We start from the raw sequence: 22,170 nt of genomic DNA on the forward strand, positions 1-22,170 counted from the left end.
AAGCTTGATTTTCTTATTCAATCGAAGCATTACTCGCTTTAAGATCTATTTATTCATTTATATTATTACTTGTTGTATGTTTTTTGCTATGATTGTTTAATAAATTTCTGTTCGTTTTGGGTTTTATTTATTCTTTAATAGTAATTTCTGGTCGTGTTTAGTTTTTATTTTAAAATGTATTCTTATCTCCTGATCTTAAGTTTAATAAGGGATTTACATTTATTTGTAAAACATATTTTTCTGAAAGTTTTTTTTTTAATTTTTTAACAAAAGGATGAAGCCTTGTTGCCAGATGGAGGCCAGGGCTTCATCGCTGAAGTCTCTGAACTGACTCCTAAAATGTCGTGATGGGTCCAGCCAAACTCACGTGGGTTGAAGACATAGGGCATAGGAATCACAGATAGATAAGATAAGATAAGATAAGTTTTATTCTTCATTAAATACACATATAATATTACATGTTATTAATCCCTCAAAGGCTCATTGGCCTGTACAAAGAGGGACGACATATGAATTACATACTCAGAGATAAAAAACAAAAGAAAATTTAAAATGATCACTTACTCACATATGAAGGAAAGAAAAGAAAATATAGATAAACTGGAAACTATAGAAAAAATTAGAATAAATAAACTAAATTTATTAATTATATTAAATAGACTCAAAAAAAAAATAATAATTATATTATTATTACTATAAGCGAATCCCTATCGTCGAAACAAATTATGTGTATTGTCAGGTAGAACCAACATTATAATAACTATTACGATATTATTCATAGCTCTTATCCAAGACATTAAAATATCATAACTTAAGCCATGTACAGCCATTTTAAGCTTGTATTTAAAACTATATAAATTCCAATTCAATCAACTCTGCTTATTTTTGAGGCTAGGTAGCAAAATTGAGGTTTTTGGGTTAATTCAGTCATAAGGCTTATAATTATTGGACTTTAATAAAATGGTGCGAAAGCAATAAAATTTAACCCGTCTTCATGAATGCTACTCCTTAGTGAACTATACAAGTTTCAGCAATAAATATTGATAGTCATACCTGAGGACTGGGAGTCATAGCGCAGAGAAGACCACCATAAAACAGAACTAAGCATTCAGGGGATATCAACTCCACCAAAAAAAAATAATAAAAAAAAAATAAATAAAAATTAAATTAAAAAAAAAAAATAAATAATAAAAAAAAATAATTATTAAGTTTGATTCTTAGCTAAATGGTCCTTAAGAATCCTCTTGAAAGTGCCAAACGAGTGGCATTTCTCTACTGAAGAAGGCAGGGAGTTCCAAACCTGATGACAAGCGATGAGGGGATTGAAATCTGACCGCACAGTGGGAGTAGGATGAATGCAGATATTATGTGAGGAACGAAGGTCATATGGAGCTGAATCAGAAATAAACTGAGAAAATTTTTGAAGGGATTTTGGAAGATTGCCATGAAGCTGATGAAAAACAAAAGAAGCACAATAAAGAATTTAGATAGACTTTAGATTTAGAAGCGGTTTTGGTGAAGAAGGGTTGGTGTCAATAACCAGATGCCGCTTTTTATCATACATGACACAAAGCGACCGCAGGGTAGAAGGAAAAGTAGACATCCATACTATGGGGCAATAAGAGACATATGACTGGACAAGGCAGAAGAAAAGAAGCTTCAGAATAGATCCAGGAAAGGTGTGTTTGAGTTTTCGAATGACACCCAAACTCCGTGAGACCTTAACCCTAATCATGGCTATATGGTGTCTAAACGAAAGGTTCTCATCAAGCAGGATACCAAGAAACCGGACCAACCGATTCTTTGGTCTACACAAGGAGCCTTGTGACACCTGAAGCTGTGTCAGTTGAGGGATAGCTACACCAATTCAAGAAAAAATAAGAAAATGTGACTTGGTAACATTCAAGGCCAAGTAATTTGCCTCAAACCATGAAACTACTCTCTCAAATATTGCCACCAGATTAGATCTGACATCACATTCCGTCCTCCCTAAAGTCCCAAAAGTGCTGTCGTCAGCAAAAGCAACGAGGCAATCTTCATTAGAAGTAGCATTGGGACACGAAGGACCATCCGGATGACAAAGATTGCAGCATACTAGAGGACTGGTGTTCTTGACTGCTGAAATCAGATCATTGACATAAATCAGAAATAAAACGGGGCCAAGAACAGATCCCTGGGGGACACCATATTCTACTTCAGAAGGGCTCTGGAAAAGCGGATCAATTGAAATAAGTCTACCAGAAAGATATGATTCAAAGCAAGAGAAAACATTTGATCTTATACCAATATGCAATAGTTCCCAAAGGAGGATCTGACGAGGCAAATAATCAAAAGCTTGACGACCATCAAAAAATAAAGCTACCGGAATAAGACCAAAATCTAATGCCGAACGAATTAAATTAAAAAGAGGTACGCACGCTTGCTCTATAGAGGGATTTGACTGGACTTTGAACTGAAAATCATGGAAAAATTTTTTGACATCTAGAAAACTAAGAAGCCAAGATAGCATAGCCTTCTCAAAAATTTTTCTGAAAACAGATAGAAGAGAAATTGGCCTATAATTAGCAGGATCACTCCGGGACCCACCTTTATACAGCACTATAACCTTAGCTCGCTTGAGTGATTCAGGGAAAATTCCATTCACGAAAGACAGATTGACAAGCTTAGTCAATGGTGACAGAATAGCAGGAAGAACGGCACGGATAACCCTTGTAGGAATTCTGTCTGGCCCTGAAGACGATGAACCTTTAAGTGCATTTACGATCCGAGCTACCTCGAACTCAGAAACAGGGTTCAAGACCATTGACTTTAAACATGGGGGTCTGAGATAGGCTCTGAAATCGCAACGAGGAGTTGTAGAGCTCACAGATGAAGCAGTCGTGTTTCCGATATTATCAAAAAAAGAAGTAAGCTCTAGCTGAAAATTTTATTATCCGTTGTCAATTTTACAGTCAACTATAAGCGGTTTTTGAACTGAAGGCGGGGGGGGGGTAGGTTTAAGTACAGAATTAATAATTTTCCATGTCTTCCCAACATCCTTTCTACAATCAGAAAATTTCTTGTGATAATACTGAGACTTGGCCTTCCGACACAGAGAATTAAATATATTCCTATAGGCCTTGAACCGCTGATGATGAGAAGCAGGTGACGAAGCCTTGTATAGTTTCCACAGATAATTTTTCGTTTTCCAGCTTTTATGGAGACCTGGAGTCATCCACGGATTCAGCAGTACTATCCTTTTCGAGGTATGGGGCTTTGGATTCCGGTGGCAAACTTCTAGGATACCACCTTTTACTGAATCATAAAAGAAATCAAAAGAGCTGTTAAAATCAGATTCAGAATCCAAACTATCCCATGGCTGATCAGTCAAACGAGATTTAAGTAGACTGATCTCACTGACACCAAAACGGAAAAATGGGAGATTAGATGGCGAAGCTTTACGCTGCGATCGATTAGCAGTCCTATATCGTGAAATAGTAGGGAAATGATCAGAAATATCACTAACCATCACCGAATTATCTAAGACATCTAGTGACGAAAAACTATTATCAATAAGTGATGCATGCATCTCAGTAACTCGGGTTGATATACAAACTGAAGGTAGAGTTCTCGCGGAAAGCATCATTGACAAAAAATCTGCAGCCGAAGCAGAATTTTGATCTAGCAGGTTAAGGTTGAATTCCCCCATAAGGATTAGTTCGCAAGGATGCTTTTGGACTAAGTCCAAAACCTCTTCCAGAATTTTCATGAACGAAGGAATAGATCCACTACGGGATCTGTAAACCAAACCGACAACTAAATCCGTACAACCTGACTTAATCTCAATAAAAAGGGATTCAAAGATTCCTTCCTCATTTCTACTCATATCACTTCGGAAATTATATACAAGATGATCGGCAATATACAGGACAAGGCCACCTTTCGCCATCTGTTTCCGGTTCATCCTCTCCATCCTACATCATTGGATATCTAAAAGCATATCCTTTTTTGAATCCAGGAAAGTTTCACATAAACCAATAACATCCGGAGTTCCACCACTGACGATCCGTTTCAGCTCATCAAAAGAGGAACAAAGTCCCTGAATGTTTAGGTGAATCACAGAGAAAATACAATATTGTTTAGAAGAGGCAGAACCACTTAATTGAGAAAAATATTTACTTTCAATAACTGATTTAGGATCATTATAATTCCTATTTCTACTTACAACTGAATTATTAATTATACTTTCGTATATCTAAGGGATTATTTTGTAACTCAACAAAACGTTCCCCCAAAGAGTTAACATCACCCTGGTTACTAAGAGAATTAATCATTTTACTTACGGTGGATGGTAGATCCGCTCCGCGACCAAACTCACCAGACCAAAGGTTAACGACATAAATAAATAAATAAAATCACAATAATCATACCAATAAGTAAGATATATATACATTTTATATTATTGAACAAATTAATAATAATAATTTCAGATAAATTTAGTGACTTTCTTAAATCCTTAATCATACTACTCAGTTCCTGAAATAAAAAAAAAATAAAAATAAAAAATTTATAACGCTAAAGCTCCACTGCATTAATGTACCCATGAGACCAATACAAGTAAAATTATTTTCAAGATAACAAAGGACTAAAATCCCAAACTGACGCAATGACTTGTAAGAACAGGCATGTAACAAAAAAGAATAATTTTTGAAATCCATAAATTTCATTGAAGTTAATTGGAACGAAAGTAATTCATTAGACAGATACGCCCAAAGAAAAAAAATAAGCAAAAGGTAAATAAAGTACACTTAATATATGAATGGCAAGATACTAAACATATCTAAAAAAAACACACACACAAAAAAAACTTAATCTTAAACACAGTCAGCTAGAGTATGAATTTTTTTTTAGTGACACTTTCACCGTTAGGCCTTGCCAAAATTTGCCCATGATCAGTCCAAACATTTCTATGACCAAATCTGTCCTTAGCGGCATATAGGATCTCACGTCGCCTCTTTGTCAATGCTTCCGATAGGGAAATTCCACTTGAAGCTAACCTAGCTTTTGCTTTGAAGACTTTCTTCGCTATATCACTATTCACAAATTTAACTAAAACAGGAGGGACTTTGTCGTTTAGGGAGGCATCGGTTAAAGCAGGGGATATTTTGAATCTGTAGATATTCCTAATTTGGGCAACATTAATTTCAGTCAGGTTCATTTTTGTTTTGAAAACTTGCAGGATTGTTGATTGGAGGTCAGATCCGGACTGTTGCCTAAAACCATGTGTAATTGGCAGACGAAGTATTACACCTTGCTCAAATGCCTCTCGTTTTATCTCAATTTTCTAGATTTTCTCTTTCTGGGCTATTATTTGATATTGAATAGTTTTCAGCAGTTGTTCAATTTTTTCGTATTTTTGTTGATGATCAATAATACTCGCGTCATATATTTGACAAATAATGTCGTGGGATGACTGGCGGAAGGAATCAGCATCCGAAAACCTTTCATTAACCTTCTTAGTTATATTTGGCAGTAACTCTCGCTTAGTTTTTTCCAGATCAAGTTCCGTAGAAGTGATTTTATCCATCAACGAAGCACATTCTCCTGTATTAGACTCCTTAATTGTTAATGCATTAAATGTCTTGAAAAGGGATTTATAAATATCGGGTGAATTTTTCAATTCCTCAAATGCAGCCTTTACACCTGCAGTCTGTTTTGTTGAAGTTCAGCTAACGCTTGGATTATATTCTGCCAAGTTGGCTTCAACAAGTCTGTATTCGTCATGTGTCCCATAGCAAAATACCAAATATCATGGCTTTCCTTTGCAATCCTTGGACACTTTTAGTATCTTTACTGGCCAATGAGGATAATTTTTGAAGTTAGCTAACGCAATATCAAACTCTTTAAATGCAGGCATTTCCTATTAAGGAGAGGAAAAAAGTAAAAGCAACTGATCTTTATCTAAGTAAAGAACCTTAAGGAAAAATTTAGTTGGAAAAATGCTCCAAAGATGCAATAATATATATCCAAAATAATCTATAAAATCCACTAATATCTGTATATTTCAATACCAATTAGTTTGGCACCAAAGGTGAACACAGATCAATTAGCTCGCAGTAGGTTTACTCAAGAAAAGTCAATGGCGCAATAAATTTCAACTGTGTCTTAATCCGTTTAGTTGAAGAAACCAGTTCTTTATTGTTCAGAGACTATAAAATATCCGTTTTAAGCTAGGTATTCACTGAATGAAAGCGAGTTTAATACTGAGTTACTGACGAATAATGTTCCACTGAAGTGTAGCGCTTTTGACGTGATATACGAAAGAACCATCTATTAGGGGCAAGCTTTTCAAGTTCTTTTTTCTGAGAAATAAATGAATTCGGAGGTCATTGAGAGAATCAAATTTGGACTGATTTTTCTATATACCGATGCAGTCAATTTTGTACAGATACGCAAGATTTCGGGCTCGTACATAATGATTTTTCGGATATCACTCCTCAATTTCAGTGTAACATCAGCAATTTCTGAATGAGTTTTGACTTAAAAGCTGATGTAGCAAATGGTTATTGCCCTTCGAGAAGAAAAAACTGACCCTATCACATCCACTCATGGAAAGTAGCAGCCCTATTGACTCTAAAGAAGCCCATGATGTTCTGTTTACAATTTTATAGATCATGAAGATCTTATCACGGAAATGAACATAGAGCTCGGGTTCATAGTCTGGGTCACACATATAGCAGAAGAATATTTCACGATAGTTCTGTAGTAGAATGACCATAATTTCTGTATCATTCTCTGCAACAATTACTCGGGAAAATCCATTTCTGTACCTTTCGGCAACATAGAGAGCTACACGCGTGTCTGCTTCTTCGTGTGTGCTGCACAAGGTAGCTTAGTAGTCCGATTCGGATCTAACGTTATTTTGAATGGGATCAATTTTAGCACCTTCATTCTATCACTGAATTTGTCAGAGAGATAAATAGTAAATCTTAATTCAGAAAGACAGACATTCCTCCACAATTCAACAATACATTCGATAAGCCTTACCTTACTCTCTGACTGCATAAGCAAAATATCTCAGTTTTCGAGTACCATGCTCTTCGAACACTCTGTCATACCAATCAGCTACAATATGCAGCTCAGTTGTAGATTTTGGAAGTCTATTTTATTTCTAGGAACTGGGGCTTAAAGCAAAATTTTTGTAAAACTTTTGAAATAAAGAAAATCTTGTTCAAGAATGTAGCTTTGAATCGTGACACAGTTGAATTTGGGCTGAACACTATCTACGATAATTTATTAAAATCTGACAGAGTAAAGTTCAATTTACTTAATGTAGTTGACCTCTGTCCAAGTGTTATATCATTTAACGCTGATGAACCGAATCCAAGAAGGTCAAAGAGGCTAACTTCCGCTTTTGCTTTGAAAAGAATTATAGAATTAAACAATATGTAGTTTTATTTGATTAAGTATATAAACTATTGCTTTAAATTGTTTTAGTCTAGTTTTACTACTCGTGACGGTCACTGCAAATATGACCGAAATATCTTGTATTTTTTGCAACGTTCTATTACTGTTCATGAAACAATATCTATCAAAAGGATTTATCTCTATTTGAACTTTTACTTGCCTTAACACCCTAACCCTTTTTGGAGTCCCAACATAAAACATGCTCCCTTTGCCAATAAAAAAAACTTCGCACGCAGCCAATGAGTGACTTCAGTGACTTCAACCCCTTGCCTCGGGGGCTGGGGGATTATGTCAACAATTAAAGCCTATTTATTTGACCTTCAAACTATTTTGAATAGAATGGCCATCTCAAAATTTCGATCTATATTTTTAGGGGGGAAAAAGTTTAAAAGAGATTAAGATGGGGATACTATTTAGTCTCAAACCACTTTTGACTATTAAAAAGCGCACTAAAACTTTCAATTTCCAATCGAATGAGCCCTTCTCCGAAGTTTATACAGTCACCTATTAGTAGTGTAGCTATAACAGTTCCAACGGGAGTGGTAGGAAATTACTGTAACAATATCTCCAACGGGAGTGGTAGCAAATTACTGTATCAATTAAAGGTACGGGGGTGGTAGGAAATTACTGTATCAATTAAAGGAAGCGGACAGTACCCATTTTTATATTAATACATACAAACGCACAGTACCCATACCCTACAAGCGCACAGTACCCCTTTACTGTGTCAATGAAAGGTAGCGGACAGTACCCCTTAATTGGGTCAATGAAAGGTAGCGGACAGTACCCGTTTTTATATTAATATATACAAGCGGGCAGTACCCATACCATACAACGGGGCGGTCATTCCAACAGGACAGTGTTTCCTACAGGGCATTAACATGTATTATAAAAAACATCACGCCTAAAAAATCATATCTTTGGTTGGTTTTTGATGTTGTAATTATAATCGGGATACCATGAAAATTCGTGCTGTTCCCGATACAGTGATTTTGTATTAAATTTAATGTTCCTGTTAAAATTCATGACTGTTTTCATACATCGATGGCTGTTTTCCTCGTATGATTAAATGAAGTTACGAAGTTCTGTCTGTTAAGCAATATGTTAGGCATATTTTCTTATGTTTAGCCTTGAACACGGGTAAAAAAACTCTGATGATGAGTTATTTTCTTAATTCAAATTAGCATTTGAAATAACACCATGCATTCTAACAAAATGAATATTGATGAAAGCTACAAGCAAGTAGTAAATTATTCATTTATATTCTTAGTGTGTAAAGAAATTAATTCTAATATAATTTATCGAGTGGTTTCTACAGTCCTCATTGTAGTTAACGAATTGTTAAATGTTTTTGAATCTGGATCTTCAGAGGTCGGTAAAGAGCAATATCAAAACAAAAAAAGTGTGTAAACACTGCATTTGAATGGCTTGCTAGCTTAGTACATGAGGTATATCATACTTATTTTTTATTCTGGCACAAAGCTCCCCACCCCCCACTATGCCATAGCCCTACACATACCCCCTAAACCCCTCCACTCCCCCATCCATCCCCTCCTCCCATCCTCCAACCCCCCCACCCACCCACCCCCACTTTTTTTTGACTGTTTTTTTTCAACTTTTTTTATATCTCTTAGAATGACCTAAAACATACTTAAAACAAAAAAAAATTCACATTTAATATTTTCCAATTTCAAATTGGAAATGATATAGATATGCGTGTCGCGATTTTTACTATTAGAAAAATAGTGTTTGTAGTGACCAATTTTTTTCGACATTTTTTTTTTAACTTTTTTTACATCTCGATCATATAAAAAAATAAAATGACAGTTGATTCAAATTTTAAAACATATTCTTGTGCATACCCATACTCCTATTGATGAGGACTGATGGTTCTCATTCAATATGTTTTAATGAAAAACAAAGTATGTTTTTTAAGGATTTCCAAGAGCTCCCCCTACCCGTTAAGAAAACAAGGAGGGGCAAAGCGACTCTGGTGGTCATTTCAAAGAGACCACCTGTTATACTGTATGATCGTTGGTCGAAACCATTAAGCTCATCAAGAACCACCGTAAACCACCCAATAGCCAACTGTGCAGCTGCCAAATCCAACATCCACAACAAGATGCCACAACCATATGTCCAATCCGGACCCAGCATACACCATCCAACAGTCAACTGGTCAACTGCCACATCCAAAATCCACAACAAGATGCCACAACCTTCCAGAACCATCATACACCAGCCAACAGTCAACTGGTCAACTGCCACACCCCACATTCAAGCTGTAGTCCCATTCCAAGAAGCTGATGTAGTCAAGGAACCAGTCGCCTCTCTCCGTGATTATGTAAGAAAAATTGTATCTTCTCTCTCTCTCTCTCTCATATCTCTGTGTATATGCCTCAGATTTGAATAGACCCACGCTGTAAAAAAAAGAAAAAAAGAAAAATTAACTCTCTTAAAACTATTCGTAAAACATTTTTCTTATTTATTTCACTCTGTTCTTCTATACTGCTTGTGGTGTTAGTGCCGTATATGTTAATATGTTGTTTTTTTTACTCAACCCATGGCTGTGGCTAGTTACCTGTATCTGTTTTGGAATGACTTTTCTGTTTAGAAAAATCATCTCTGCTTCCTCCCAGGGGCTCTTGTTGTTGTTTTTTTTTTTTTTTTTTTTTTTTTTTTTTTTTTTTTTTTGAAATTTAGATACCAGATTACAATTGGGATTTGAATCTCATTTGAAACCAGAGAATACAAGTCCAATCCACTCTGGAGTAACGCTGTTTTACCGTACGCTACGCCACATCGCCATGTGTCACATGGTGTGTGTTGTTTATGAGAATACTTAGCCCCTTCCTCTTTACATTCCCATGTAATAGGTAAACCATGTCACCAAGGCCCCTCGATTGTCTTTCGAGTTTATTTTGTGCACATAATGGGAATATTGTGACTATGGCAGTTCAGACCTCTGACGAACTTGTCTTATTTGTAAGAGTATTTAATTTTATGTTTTGCTTGCTTCCCAAAATAGTGCATATATGCACTATTTTATCCTATAGGATATGAAAAAAAAAATTGTCCGATCTTAATAGTGGAGGCACAGATCCAAACATGCTCCAGCCTGAACAGCAAATGAATCTGGTTTTAGTATGGGTACTACCAAGCAGAATTACAATTTTTAAAATATATATTAGAAAGCCCAACAAGCATCAGCTTTGCTACCAACTACAACTGACAGGATATGGAATTATATAAAAGTATTGACAACCAGGGCCGTATCCATGATTTTTTTCGGGGGTGCCTGGGTACAAACGGATTTTTTTTGGAGGGTGAGAGTTTTACAAAGAAAGTTCAGAGAACGCATAAAAAATTTGTTTATATTCACTTTTGTTACGTTTTTACGAGTCGGAAAAACACTTTTTTTTTTGGGGGGGGGGGTCAAACACCCTACCCCCCCCCCCCCCTCCCTGGATACGGCCTTGTTGACATTTTTAGGATTTCGCTAGATAGCACCAAGTGGCATTGATTGATCTGTTTTTCTAAGCCAACTTGGATTTCTTTTTTAATCTGTTTTCCATACTAATCTGTTTCCCAAGTTCAGCACTAATCTTATTCCAAATGATTAGGGTTGCCGATCTCCTAGGTTGCCTGTTGATTTTCTAGAGGAGAATTTTTTGGATCTGTGTGCATACGCGTAGATGAAACTCGAAAATGAATTCTGAAAATGAAATTTGATAGAAAAAGAAATGGGCACAAAGTTTGCTTCTGAATGGCATACAGGAGTTGAATTTTTGGCATGCTTTCAAAAGCAAGCTAAGGTGAACTCTAGAAAGAGCCCAAAAGGCTGCCTATTGTTCGGATTTTTGAAGTTGGTAAGGGACTTCAAAAATGGTCCATAATAGAATCTGGGGCACCCTTGCCCGGGGTCATAAATACAGGCGGAGGAGGAAGAAGGCCCCTCAAATTTACACTCAAAAGGGCACACGGGTTTATCCACAAGTTACTTGAGTTGCGAACCTTCTCCCAGCAATGGGTTAAATTACATTGTGATGAAGAACACCATCACGGGAGGATGCTCTATAGGAGGACAACTGTGGCAGGGCGGAAGATCCAGATCTATGGACAACGGCTTCTGCAAAGGACTGTCTCGACCTTTTCGGGGTACCTGCAAGACTGGGGCACACACACACACACACACACACACACACACACACACACACACACACACACACACACACACACACACACACACACACACACACACACACACACACACACACACACACACACACACACACACACACACACACACACACACACACACACACACACACACACACACACACACACACACACACACACACACACACACACACACACACACACACACACACACACACACACACACACACACACACACACACACACACACACACACACACACACACACACACACACACACACACACACACACACACACACACACACACACACACACACACACACACACACACACACACACACACACACACACACACACACACACACACACACACACACACACACACACACACACACACACACACACACACACACACACACACAAACACACTTTTCTCAGCTTAATAGAAGTGCCACATCACCATAAAAAATATAATAGAATAAAAAAAATGACACAATTTCTCTTTCATCGTGATAAAATGTTTTTAGAAAATCCAACAAAAATTTACTATTGCTACAGTGTTTGGCAAGAATCATATGATAGAATAAAAACTATTTCCACAGACACGAAATTCATACATGGACTTGACATTTTCAACAGTATTGAATCAAACTCTTGGTTGATTATTGACGATCTGGCTGTGTCCATTGATAGAATGGTCTCAGGAGATGATACAATTCTTCACTGTCCGATCTCATCATCAACAGTTCTCCATAACCCTAGTTCTACACGATCTCTTTCAGCAGAGCAATTGTATTAGAACACTTGCTTTGAATTGCACCTACTATACCATCTACAGGGTCGTTCGTGATTCCAGTTTCCTCATAACGTTAAACAGACAGGTGTATCCGGGTGAACCGAAATTCCTACTCTCGGCCTACAATCAAGCTACCAACAAACCCTACGGATATATTCTATTGGACCTGAATCAGAACACACCCTAGGATTTGCGTGTACTCACCGATATTTTTGACAATGAAATTACTGTATATCTGCAGGTGAACAGTAAAAAAGGTCGTTAGTTGCACTCATGACACTGAAGAAACTACATGAACATCGAATTTATTCACCGTCTTAGGTAATTCAAAACCACGACTTAGGAAGGCAATACTCAAACATGCCGTCGATAGAGAATTCATTAATCTCATATCTGAACTTTGTTTAAAACTGACTGAAGACAATTTTCAACTGCCAGAAGGTCATAAGCAACAGACAAAGCAACATCATTCCCTTGTACGCTCCCTAGCATCAGCAGCAAGCAAAAACAATGGAAACGATTTTAAAAGACAACGACTTCTTCAAGCGGGTGGTAACTTCTTTACACTTTTACTGCCAATCATTGCAGGACTTGTAAACAGTTTTCTTTAGAGAGAGAGAATGGCCAAACCCTATAAATTGACTCCAATTGAACTCGCCCTTTCGCCAAAGGAACATTTCGAGGGCAATCTCAATAAATTCATTAACAATGAGACAATTGCCGACGATGAAAAATTAATTCCGCTTCAAAATGCACTTCGCCGAGTCGACAAACGTAAACCCTATCGTGAGAGACCACTCAAAGTAAACGAGCCAAACTTCACATTATTCACCATCATAGACTCGAATATTGTCCTCTTGAATCGAAAAAAAAGAAAAGTAATTCTAAATAAAAATATTGCAGCTGGTAGTGCAATAACCGAAATATCAAAAAACTCATGTTGTCATTCTTTTACGATGTGTGTAGGCACCAATGGCTGGGGAAGGGAGAAGTTCAAGTATATTACGGGGATACCGATTCACTTTTGCTAAAAGTTAGCAACCGCGAATTTATTGGAAGATTTGGAAAAAGGCACGCACACTAGCTCTCAAATGGACTTTACCAATTTGGACGATTACATTTACCCAGAGCTAGTGAAGCGCCAGGTCCCAAATCAGTTATTAATGTTAAAGTCAGAGACGAGGAGTGACTTAATTTCCAGTGGTGGGCTTGCAGGTCCAAAGGTGTACTGTGTGCAAACACACAACGAGGTAATCGAAACAGTCTGCAAGGGGGTGTCTACACACTACGTGAATAAGAAATTCGACACGAATGTATATAGAAACTGTGTGGAAACTAGTAGAGCTCCAAGGGCCAAAGTCATGGCGATTCGCTTTTTACAATTTAAAAACCACACAGTTTTAGTTGATAAAATAGCCATGTGTCCCGTCTCGGATAAAGTCTATGTGTTTGCGGATGGTGTGACGGTGCTACCCCATGGACACTATCTAACTTCTGACCGAAGTGTATGTCCAGATTATAGACATCATCTCGGTCGGGAAAAAATTCAATAGTAAATGGTTGGGTGGTGGTGGTGGGATCCTTTTTTAATAGATGTTTTTTTCCCAACTCAGCACTGTTTTTTCCCCAACTCAGCAGTGGTTTTTTTTCCAACTCAGCAGTGGTTTATTCCCCAACTCAGCAGTTATTTTTTCCCCCAACTCAGCAGTTTTTTTATAGCAAGGTAGAGTCATGTTTTTTTTGTAAATAAAAAAAAGTTTTCAATTTTGTTTTGGCCCTCCGTGTCCGGCCCGGGGGGAGGGGAGAGGACCAGCCTTCGGCCGGCCGCCAGAAGCGGCCGTTGCGCCCTTCCGGGAGGGGTAGGGGGTGGGTTGGTGTTAGCCTCTTTCCAATTGTGATAAGTGCTTTTTTAGTGTCTTGCTTTGAATTTATTACGTGATAGTGCCTTTTTCACGTTTTTTTATGTGTGTGTGTGTGTATTAATAAATCATGTAGTATTTGTGTAGTAATATTTTTATTTTGTAAATAAAAAAAATGTATCATTCTTAAAAATGATTGCTTCTTCTTGTTCTGATTAGGGAAATTATTATTATTATTTATTCATGGGAATGATGCAATCTACAGTCAATTGTGTTTTGACATTGATGCAAGTGGGGACTATGTATCAATTTAAAACTCCATTTAGATTGTTTCTTTGCGAACCATCAATATCCGGAAAAACGACACTTTTAACGAAAATAATTCAAAATCGTGATAAAATGTTTTTAGAAAATCCAACAAAAATTTTGTATTGCTACAGTGTTTGGCAAGAATCCTATGATAGAATAAAAACTATTGCCCCAGACACGAAATTCATACATGGACTTGACATTTTCAACAGTATTGAATCAAAATCTTGGTTAATTATTGACGATCTGGCTGAGTCCATTGAAGAATGTTCTCAGGAGATGATACAATTGTTCACTGTCTGATCTCATCATCAACGAATCTCCGTAACCCTAGTTCTACACAATCTCTTTCAGCAGAGCAATTGTATGAGAACACTTGCTTTGAATTGCACCTACTATATCATCTACAGGGTCGTTCGTGATTCCAGTTCCCTCATAACGTTAAACAGACAGGTGTATCCGGGTGAACCGAAATTCCTACTCTCAGCCTACAATCAAGCTACCAACAAACCCTACGGATATATTCTATTGCACTTGAATCAGAACACACCCGAGGTTTTGCGTGTACTCACCGATATTTTTGACAATGAAATTACTGTATATCTGCCGGTGAACAGTCAAAAAGGTCGTTAGTTGCAATCATGACACTGAAGAAACTACATGAACATCGAATTTATTCACCGTCCTAGGTTATTCAAAACCACGACTTAGGATGGCAATACTCAAACATGGCGTCGACAGAGAATTCATTAATCTCATATCTGAACTTTGTTTAAATCTAACTGAAGGCAATGTTCAACTGCCAGAAGGTCATAAGCAACAGAAAAAGCGACATAGTTCCCTCGTACGCTCCCTAGCATCAGCAGCAAGCAAAAATAATGGAAACGATTTTAAAAGAAAACGACTTCTTCAAGCGGATGGTAACTTCTTTACACTTTTACCACCAATCATTGCAGGACTTGTAAACAGTCTTCTTTAGAGAGAGAGAATGGCCAAACCCTATAAATTGACTCCAATTGAAATCGCCCTTTCGCCAAAGGAACATTTCGAGGGCATTCTCTATAAATTCATTAACAATGAGACAATTGCTGACGATGAAAAATTAATTCTGCTTCAAAATACACTTCACCGAGTTGACAAACATAAACCCTATTGTGAGAGACCACTCAAAGTAAATGTCATTGTTCACAATAAAGAAATGACTCCATCATCATCATCATCATCATCGATAAAAACAGTAATACCAAAAGAAGAAGAAGATTTGTCTAAAGTTATGACAAGTGTTGCAGATCTAATGTCACATTCCTATCGTGAACAGTGTAAAAACTCTTGACATATCTCAATGACAGTGAACATGTTCAAATTGTTGCCAATGGGAATCAAGTTGTAACCCATGGCAAAACCTATATTCTACTTGATTTATTATCAGATTTGGTCACGAATCGTAAAAAACTTGTATCATTTGACAGCCATCTGCATACATTTTTAAACTCATCCAATTTTCCCAAAATACTTATTGCCAATAAACATATTTTAAAAGGACTAAAGGAACTTAGTCATATATCAAAAGATGTTTTTAAATCATTTTCAGAAAATACTAGCACGCCAAGTGGAAATGATTTGACAAGAGTTATGAGTGGGGGAGTCGAGTGAAGACGTCTTATTATCACTGAACCCCCCTCACCATCACCTGTTAGTATGCAAATGGGCTGTGGACACTTCACTACGTGTTTACGTTCAAAATGGTTGAAGCTTTGAAACATGTCTATGAGAATATTGGTGCAGTGGGAAGTTTAAGTTCACCCACCACACTTGCTCAAGTCACTGGACTTGAAAAGAATCGGGCGGCAGAGTATCTACAGAATGAATCAAGTTACACTCTACATCATAATCGTAGATTTCGTGGTAATCACTAACGAATAACTGAAGCTTTTTTCCCATTATAAATACTATAAGCAGATATTTTGACTCTGGATGAGATTCAACGGTGTCACAAACGTAGGAATGGCACATTCCATGACACTAAAATGATTCATCTCAATGATTGTCTGAGAGATATTCTTGGCTTTAAACAGAATATGATCAATGGAAAACAACGCAAGCACTGTTAGCGGGATGGATCAAGTTATTTTTGCTGAATATCCACCTCGTCTCGCCTCGGACTCTTGCATATTTCTTTATGTATCCTCTGTGGAAACATCGAGAGTTGCTAATTCAAATGTCCCCCTCCTGAGCTCTTTTGAACGAAAAACACCCATTAAATTGTTCATCCTCTCACTATACATCACATCCAGTATAAACCTGGAAACGCTTCATTATCGCAAATGAGTCAGTTAACACCAAGAAGTGAGTTGGGTAACCTATTAACATTAAAAAAAGGACTGGCATTTATTAAATGTCATTTTCGACCCATTCGGCAACAACAACAAAATGGCAAATAGAAAAAATATGTTTGTATGTCCTGATATTGATTGCTATGTTACTGCTCTCCAACCACGACAATTGGGTCATGGAATGAACTATTATAAAGGCCGTTCGTCAATGTCGGGCTACGGTCCTGGCAGTTGGTTTGCTAAGCTGTTTCGCTGTGCAATACCGCTGGCTAAAAAATATATTGCGCCGGTGGCCGCGGATTTTGCATCCTCTAAAATACACGATTGGGGGGATGGCAAAGATTTTAAAGAAAGTGTTTCACAAAATCTCAGGTCCAGCGCACGATTTCTTGGCGAGCGATTGAAATCACGACAAAGTGGAAAAGGTTTTAAAAAGAGGAGAAACATCTCATCATTCATCAGTCTCTACTCAGGTCAGAAGCGAGAGACATCATCGCTCTTGTCAAAGAAAAGTAAGAATAAGAAAAAGAAACCAAGAAGAAAAATTGTTAGATCGAAAAGGGATTTCTTTTCATAGGCTGAAATGGAATATATACCCCACAAGGAATCTCGTCCCACTGTCACCACGTCTCTAAATCTTTTCAATGCAGAAAGTGTGGATGTCAGTGTAAAACATGGGTACTATGAATAATTCTATCCACAGCAACCCCTCTCTGAAAACATAAATTTTCAAATTTATTCCAATGAAGACTACTTCATAGCTTTATAATCCACATTTATTGATTTAAAAGTTGTGGTGAGGGAAAAGTGTGACAATTTACCTCCCTCCAACATCGATGCACTATCCTATGAAAATGGTATACTACACACTTTATTTAAACAAATATGTGTCTACATAAATGGAAAATTGGTGAGCGCTAGCAACAATCAATCGAACTATGCTAGTTACATACAATTTATATTGATGACTCAAATGGCCTATAAGAAATTGAGAGGTCTGCCAATGGGCTACGACTATAGATCAAATGTTGATACTGACGGTGAACTCACTTGGGCAGTGAGCAAGGAGTATCATTTAGTTGGTAGACTCAATCATGAAATATTCAATATATCCCAATGGATGCCCCCCAATTTTAAAATTGATATAAAGTTACAACTTGCACCGTCCAATTTCATATTGAGAAAAACACTTGATGCAGCACCCGATGCTAATGTCAATCTCACTTCGGCAATACTTCACGTGCAAAAACAACAGGTTATGAGTTCTGTTGTTTTGGCAATTGAAAAACTAAGAGCCTCTGGAAATAATATCAAACTGCTCGTTCCTCACACAATCGCCAATCAACGTCATATTGCCACTGGATCAAGTACCTAAACCGATTCTTCATTTATGAATGGTGAAATTCCTTCGAAACTTGCCTTAGCTTTTGTAAAACGTGCCAGTACCATAGGATCGTGGACAAGTTTGCCACATGAATTTGAATTATTTGGACTTTCCTCTCTTGTATGTAAAGTAAATGGAATTCCTCTCTACAATTTGTTCTTTGATAAATGCTATAGGACCCTATTTGAATTGACAATGCAATCCCTAGATCGAGATTTTCAACTATATGAAAATGGTATTACCGATTCAATGTTCGCAAAAAGTCATGGTATCATTGCTTTGAACTTGTCCGGTACTCAAGATATGAGTATTATCCGAACGGGTACTGTACGTTTAGAGTGTACCTTTGACAAACCATTGAAAGAGAGTGTAACATTGATCTCACTCAATCAATTTGAAACCTGTTGGGAAATTACCCCCGACGGTAGTGTTCTTTTAAACTTGGCACCATGGAAACCAATCAAATAATCGAGGTATTTAACATGGATCCTTTTATGTCCAAATACAAATCATATTGTATACCCTAGATTTCCTTGATTATATTCCTACTGTTAACAAAACCATTATCATTGTTAATAGTAGTCCATCAACTTTGCAGACGGGTCATTGGCTATGCATCTTTCAAACAGCGAAGAATATAGAATTTTTTGATCCTCTTGGTCTACCATATGCATACTACACGCCTCACATCAAAAACTTCCTTAAAGGAAGTGGAAAATCTATTATTCAAAATCGGAAGCGATTACAAGATTTATCAACCAAAAACTGTGGTTTTAATGCATTACTATATATATATATATATATATATATATATATATATATATATATATATATATATATATATATATATATATATATATATATATATATATATATATATATATATATATATATATATATATATATATATATATATATATATATATATATATATATATATATATATATATATATATATATATATATATATATATATATATATATATATATATATATATATATATATATATTTTTTTTTTTTTTTTTTTTTTTTTTTTTTTTTTTTTTTTTTTTTTTTTTTTTTTTTTTTTTTTTTTTTTTTTTTTTTTTTTTTTTTTTTTTTTTTTTTTTTATATATATATATATATATATATATATATATATATATATATATATATATATATATATATATATATATATATATATATATATATATATATATATATATATATATATATATATATATATATATATATATATATATATATATATATATATATATATATATATATATATATATATATATATATATATATATATATATATATATATATATATATATATATATATATATATATATATATATATATATATATATATATATATATATATATATATATATATATATATATATATATATATATATATATATATATATTTCATTTTTCGATGTCGTGATTATACTTTCAGTGAATTTCTCAGCATTTATGTACACAGTCCACGTTTGAATGACTTTCCAGTAGAAAATACCCTCTCAGACCTGTATAACATTGATTTCAGCGCCCTAAGAATAAAGTGTTTTAAAAATGTATGTGATATTGTTTATTAATAAAATATATATGCACTATAAAAAGTCTTTTGTCTTCATTGTTTAAATTTATTTTTCTTCTTCTTCATAGTCATTTAGATTGTCATCATCATAATCGTCGTCAACAACAATTAGTGGTGGCAGATCATTGGGATTTAACTTTTACTGATCCTGGCGTAAAAAGTCAGGGTCACATTTTCCTTAATTTATTGTAATTTCATTTTTATTAAATCTTCTTGTGAAGTCAATGATACTATTACGATTCATATTGAAAAATTCACCTGTTTCTATCTGTTTATTTGAAATAATGTCGCACACAATATTCTCATATGAAAAATGACTTTCTGTCACAGCCAAATAAAAATCACTAGGTTTATAATCATTTCTAGCATTGTCCTTACAACGATGACGCAGAAACCATACTCTGTTCATGTTTTAACAATTGAAACGTGCTCCAAATTCTTCTTCCCAATACACTTTAAATCCACGACGATACCAATCCCTTAGAAATAAACTGAAGTCATGTTTAGGGTTTTTTCCAATCACACCAGGGTAAGTATTTTCCCACTGGTCACACTTATCAAAATGCCAATTGGAGCATAGATACCCATTAGGATGAGAGTCACAAGTCTCTTCAAGACAGGTATTACAGTCCTTAATTTGTACAGCATATCCTTTATGTAATTTACTTGGATTGCATAGTCTACACTTTTCATTATAGTCATCAATTGTAGTACAGTTCTCACATGATGACCAGCTGCCCAATGTACATAAACATAGTGAACATGTATGATACAGTTCCCATTATACTGTTAAGCATTACTAGAGAAAATATTTTCCGTTGAAGAGATAATTCCAGAAAGTCATCATCCAACACTAAACATTTTTCCGATTTGACTAGATTCCGTAAGATCTTCTGTTTCTCAAATCCAATCATTTTCGTTCTTGATACTCCCACTACCAACTATAGACTAAAATAACAACTGCAAGTTACTAGTTTGTGCACAATCTCAATACCTTTGGGTCGTCCCCCCCACCATAGAGAGAGACAGAGAGAGAGAGAGAGTGGAGTAAACGGTCATCTAGAGCGTTTAATTAAAAAAAAGCATTATAAATAAAAACATTTTTATTGACATAAATGTAATAAAAGAATATATTTTCACTCTCTTTGCGGTAGGTGAGTCAACCCATTTTCCTCAATGTGCTTCATAATTGCATTCAAGCCATGCTGTAGTCGTGATAAATACATTATATTCACTTTTGCGGCAAAGCATAATTGTTCATCTGACTTAAATTTACTCAATGATATAACGTATCTGCCAAACATCTCATCCTACTCAAATGTTAGTCTGGAATCCTTTCCAATTTCAACTGCTATGTTTGGAGCCCTTGTCTTCCCAACATCACTGTCAGCTCCTTCGAGGTGTAAAAGCGTGAAACTACTCATTTTCACTATATTTGAACGTTTATTTCTCCTATTTGAAATAATGTAAACTAATCAAATTCAACTTATCGACTGAGATTCTAACTCGGTATCGGGCTTTTTATATTCACGCTCAATGTCAGAGTAAAAGCGTTAACTCCTATAATCATGCTACAATGAAGAATTATGTCCAACATTAAAACATCCATAACAGCCTGAAAAACTATTAAAAACCATATATCCATACAATAAAACATCCATACAAAAAAAAAACATTAAATAAAACAGCAACAATATAACAATACGTATAATCGATCATAAAGTAACACACATATTCAACCATATATCAAAAACCATCTCTTTAATAACAATCAGACTCCCATACAATAAAAAATCAAATATAACACCAATACAACAATAAAAAGCCATAAACATAAAACATCCATATACCTGTAGTGTCTCTGTAATTGATACAGTAATGCCCCACCTGGCTGCTACCTTTAATTGACACAATAATGGGGGTACTGTGCGCTTTTATGGTATGGGTACTGTGCACTTGTATATACTAATATAAAAAAGGGGTACTGTTCACTTCCTTTAATTGATACAGTAATTTCCTACCACCTCCGTGCCTTTAATCGATACAGTAATTTGCTACCATCCCCGTTGGAGATATTGTTACAGTAATTTCCTACCACCCCCGTTGGAACTGTTATAGCTACACTACTCCTATTTTACATAAAGTGCCTGAAGAAAAAATAATAATAAGTAAAACTTATAATAATACATCAAAAGCTTATGGCTCTTTAGCATCGGCAATCTGAAATATCCGCCTCTGATTAATTATCAACTTAAAATTAATCCAAAATTAAT

Source organism: Artemia sp. Qi Xiang Cuo, chromosome 10, assembly GCF_049724085.1.
Source record: "Artemia sp. Qi Xiang Cuo chromosome 10, ASM4972408v1, whole genome shotgun sequence".
In the NCBI taxonomy this organism is placed as follows: Eukaryota; Metazoa; Arthropoda; class Branchiopoda; order Anostraca; family Artemiidae; genus Artemia; species Artemia sp. Qi Xiang Cuo.